Below are 5,326 nucleotides of genomic sequence, written 5' to 3' on the forward strand. Positions count from 1 at the left end.
TGTTCATAGGCTCTGACTTTTAAATGGTGTTTGGTTTTGCCAATATGGGAGGCCTTACAGTCTCCACACGTGTAAAGATATACAAGCCAGGAACAATAAGGAATGGGAAGGAGATCTTTTGTAGTGAAAAAATTGTTTATGCGTGATGTGGATTTAAAAACTAATCTGAAATTCACTTGAGGGTAGTCACGACCAAGTATGCGTTTAAGTTGATTTTTTAAATTTAAGCTTTGTTTACCAGTATAGGGAAGACACGAATGTATAGTAAGTTTGGATACAGTTGGTATCTTAATTGGATTTGTGAGTTTCTTTGTTAGGAAGGTGTTGGTAATGTTTTCTAATAAGTGTCGTGGGTAGCAGTTACGTTTCAGGATGTCATGTAAGAACAAAATTTCAGAGTGTAGATTAAGATATGTGGAGCACAGGTTGTAAGCTCTGTTTAGTAAGCATGTAACAAGATTTCGTTTATACGTAAATGGAATAAAGCTATCAAAGTGTATAAGGAGACCAGTGGACGTCTTTTTTTGCTAAATTGATGTGGAAAATCCATTAGCATTACGGTTAATGAGCATGTCTAAAAAAGGTAAATTATTATTATTTTCAATGTCACATGTAAATTTAATGGCAGGATGTTGTGAGTTAAGGTATTCTAAAAATTTTGAGCATTGATCACTGTTCTTAAAAAGAATAAAAATGTCATCCACATACCTTCTGTACAGAACAGGCCTAAAGTTAACTGGACAGGTGTCAAGCCATTTCTGTTCGTAATGAGGGAGAAATGCATTAGCTAAAGTTGGACCTAGTGGGGAGCCCATCGCAACGCCATCTATTTGTTCATACAAGCTGTTATTGAACAAGAAATGTGAATTCTTAGTGGTAAGATCCAGCATGGTCTTAGTTTGATTTTCAGAAAACCCATTTAGAGAAATGTTATTACGTGAAAATTCAGATATACGTATGTTAATAATTTCATTTAGAGGAATATTTGTAAAGAGGGAGGTAACATCAAAGCTTGCCATGAAGAGATTATCAGAGGGGGGGTAGTTGACTTAGTTCACTTTCAAAGTGGAAGGAATCCGGGATAGTATACTCATTAGTAGTGAGTGGTTGAAGTATAGGTACAAAAAATTTAGCAAGTTTGTAACTAGGTGTGCCTATAGTGGAAAGAATGGGTCGTAGGGTGGAACCTGCTTTATGAATTTTTGGAAGGCTATATAACATACCAGGATGAGAGCCAGTGGGATAAAGCAAAGAAGCAACATTTTCAGATATAATATTTTTGTGCTTTAGTTCTCTTAGGTATCTTTGGATTTTTTCCTCACGTTGGATGCTAAGAGATAAAGGGTCATTGTTTAAGGTTTTAAATTTTGTAGGATCGTCCAGAATATCATGTATTTTATTAACGTAGTCATTTTTGTTCAGAATAACAATGGTGTTGCCTTTATCAGGGCATGTAACATGGATGTTTTTATTTAGTGACAATTATTTTAAGGCTAAGATTTCGTCAGGGGTTAGAGGGTTAGGTTCTCTCTTACTATTAAAATTATAAAATGTAGATAGAGCAAGATTTTTTAATTTAATAATAAAAAAATCATGGGATTGATTAAGATTGCCTTTATCGTACATGGGAAGGTCTTTCAGATTTCTGTATAGCAGTTCGAATGGATAAAGAAAATTAGCATAATTCAGTTTTCGCGTAGGAAGAGAGAAATTAAGTCCTTTAGCTAGGGCAGATTTACATTGGTTACTTAATGTAATATTAGTGAGGTTCACAATCAAATTATCAGGATCAAAACTATCAGAAAAGTTGTTAGTTAATTTGCTCAGCTTCACATTTTGGACATGTTCAATTTGGGTGATTTTTCTGTCTTAACTTCAAACAAACAAACCTTTTGCTCAATTTCGATGTAAATTTTTTACCAAAATTAATTTTTAGCTGCAGTTTTTACTCGTTCACACTAAAATTTTTCACAATTATTAGATACAGTTTTTACTGTCTTGCATAAAAACTTAAGTTTATCTGGAACTTGCACAATGTCTTACTGAAACTCCTTAACCTTAGCTGCAGTTCACGCAATTTCACATTGAAACTTTCCATAACTGTGATTGCAGTTTACCAATTTCACACTGAAACTTTCCATAACTTTAGCCCAGCATGACCAGGTGGTTAGAGCACTTAACTCGCAATCTGAGGGTTGTGGGTTCGATTCCCCATCTTGCCAAACATGCTCGTCCTTTCAGCTATGGGGGCATTATAATGTGATAGTCAATCCTGCTATTCGTTGGTAAAAGAGTAGCCCAAGAGTTGGTGATGACTAGCTGCCCTCCCTCTTGTCTTACACTGTTAAATTAGGGACGGCTAGTATAGATAGCTCTCGTGTAGCTTTGCGCGAAATTCAAAACAGACAAACAATCCATAACTTTAGCTGCTGTTTAAACAATCTGAACAAAACCTTTCATAGGTTTAACTGCAGTTTACATATCTTCACATTGAAATGTTCCATAACTTTACCTGCAGTTTACACAATTTCACATTGAAATGTTCCATAACTTTAGCTGCAGTTTACACAATTTCACATTGAAATGTTCCATAACTTTAGCTGCAGTTTACACAATTTCACATTGAAATGTTCCAGAAACTTAGCTCCAGTTTACACAATTTCACATTGAAATTTTCCATAAAATTTAGCTGCAGTTTACACAATTTCACATTGAAATTTTCCATAAGTTTAGCTCCAGTTTACACAATTTCATATTGAAATTTTCCATAAGTTTAGCTCCAGTTTACACAATTTCACATTGAAATTTTCCATAAGTTTAGCTCCAGTTTACACAATTTCACATTGCAACCTTCCATAAGTTTAGCTGCAGTTTCATTCTGAAACTTTCCACAATCATAGATACAAGAAAAGCTTCAAGAGGAACGAGACGATGCATGTCGTATTCGCTCTCAGTTGGAGAGAGAGAATCAGCGAAAGGCACAACTTACTGTGGATCTTTCTCAGCAGGTGAAATATTCATGATCAAGTTGGAACAGTTTTTTTTTTTTGCTTGAAGTTTAGTCTTTTTCAGATTTAAGAAGTAACATTTAATAAAACTTTATCTCTCCTTGTTATTAATATAACTTAGCCTTGCAAAGTTAAGCAATTATACATAATAAAGACATGATTATGATTGCCTGCAGTTAATTTTCATAATAATAACAATGTAAAACTGGATTGTGTTTATGTGAAAGTTATACCAGTAGTGACAGTGAACTGGACCGTGTTTACGTGAAAGTTATACCAGTAGTGACAGTGAACTGGACCGTGTTTACGTGAAAGTTATACCAGTAGTGACAGTGAACTGGACCGTGTTTACGTGAAAGTTATACCAGTAGTGACAGTGAACTGGACCGTGTTTACGTGAAAGTTATACCAGTAGTGACAGTGAACTGGACCGTGTTTACGTGAAAGTTATACCAGTAGTGACAGTGAACTGGACCGTGTTTAGCGAAAGTTATACCAGTAGTGACAGTGAACTGGACCGTGTTTACGTGAAAGTTATGCCAGTAGTGACAGTGAACTGGATCGTGTTTACGTGAAAGTTATACCAGCAGTAATAGTGAACTGGACTATTTACCCAAGTTTTACTTATAATAGTGTGATAAGAAGAGCTAAAATTTTGGTTGATTCAACTTTATTCAGGTTCGAGTCCTTCTTAAAGAAGTTGAGGAGGCACGAGGGGGTTATGTGGCAACAACTAGAAGTGACCAAGATGAAGAGGTAACCTCAACTGACCAGTCAGCTTCCAGTTCTATCATTACAAAACAACTCGTTTCGTTTAGGTACTGCACTTAATATAATGTCCATGTGTGAACAAAATTATAGTGGAATTTAGTTGTATTAGATAAATTCCTTGTTTTTTTTCACAAAGTCTGAAGTAGCATAATTTTATTTGATAAAATGTTCATGTTTATACAGAAATCTGAAATGGCTTAGTTTTATTTAAATAAATTGTTAGTTCTATTTCATATAATGTTATGTACAAACAAAAGTTGGAGTAGTTTGGCTTTATTGAATGAAATGTTCATGTATAAGCAAAAACCTGGAGAAGCTTATTTCAAACAGTAAGATTATAACATGAAAGTAGAAGAAACAATCATTGAATATTTCAAATATTACTTACAGTAAGGCTGTGATGATCATATATCAAACATTGCTATGATCAGTTGTCAGTACAAGTATCTAAGGCTATGAAACTCGTACTGATGTTTTATTTTTCTTAACCAGTATCTATGAAGAATAATAGGATATGAAGTTATTAGTTACAAGTGTTTAATAATTAAAATAATATAAATCAAATAATAATTAGGCTTAGGTGATCATATAGGCTACTAACATGTTAACAGTTTTAAACAGATTCTTTTTTAACTTTAGGGACATTGAAGAGCTCCAAATGAAAAACGAACAGTTATTGGCAGTGGTACGAGAACTGAGTGAGAAACAGGAAGAAGTTGAAAAGCTGGCTACTCAGGAGAAGTAAGAATGGATAGTTTTAAGTATCGGCTGCAAATATGTGTGACCTAAGTTTTACTTTTAAATTTATTTTGTGTGTGTGTGTGTTTGTATGGTTATATATTGTGTTTGTGCACAGTTTGAAAGATTTTGTTTACATTGTACTTTTTTGTGGTAGTATAATTTTTATAATAAAAAATTATCTTAAGTAGTAACAATAGAATATTCATGGTAAGTGTGTGTATCATTATTAGAATGATCGTAGTTGTAAGAGTTGTAACACTAGAATACCCATGGTAAGTGTGTGTATCGTTATTAGAATGATCATAGTAGTAAGAGTTGTAACACTAGAATACCCATGGTAAGTGTGTGTATCATTATTAGAATGATCGTAGTAGTAAGAGTTGTAACACTAGAATACCCATGGTAAGTGTGTGTGTATCATTATTAGAATGATCGTAGTAGTAAGAGTTGTAACACTAGAATACCCATAGTAAGTGGGTGTATCATTATTAGAATGATTGTAGTAGTAAGAGTTGTAACACTAGAATACCCTTAGTAAGTTTGTGAATCATTATTAGAATGATCGTAGTAGTAAGAGTTGTAACACTAGAATACCCATAGTAAGTGTGTGTATTATTATTAGAATGATCGTAGTAGTAAGAGTTGTAACACTAGAATACCCATAGTAAGTGTGTGTATCATTATTAGAATGATCGTAGTAGTAAGAGTTGTAACACTAGAATACCCATAGTAAGTGTGTGTATCATTATTAGAATGATCGTAGTAGTAAGAGTTGTAACACTAGAATACCCATGGTAAGTGTGTGT

General features: G+C 33.8%; 1 long non-coding RNA gene across 2 annotated transcripts; it reads left to right on the top strand.

Annotated features, from left to right (window-relative positions):
• The first annotated feature begins 749 nt into the window (after positions 1–749).
• Positions 750–4,553, top strand: LOC106477326. Of its 2 annotated transcripts, XR_002609418.1 has the most exons (4): positions 750–876; positions 2,901–3,008; positions 3,687–3,826; positions 4,419–4,553. It is a non-coding gene; the product is annotated as an uncharacterized LOC106477326 (long non-coding RNA). The 2 variants fall into 2 exon arrangements; XR_001291980.2 differs by lacking the exon at positions 750–876 and having other exon boundaries at positions 2,886–3,008.
• The last annotated feature ends 773 nt before the right edge of the window (positions 4,554–5,326 follow it).

This window comes from Limulus polyphemus, unplaced genomic scaffold, assembly GCF_000517525.1.
Source record: "Limulus polyphemus unplaced genomic scaffold, Limulus_polyphemus-2.1.2 Scaffold14214, whole genome shotgun sequence".
In the NCBI taxonomy this organism is placed as follows: domain Eukaryota; kingdom Metazoa; phylum Arthropoda; class Merostomata; order Xiphosura; family Limulidae; genus Limulus; species Limulus polyphemus.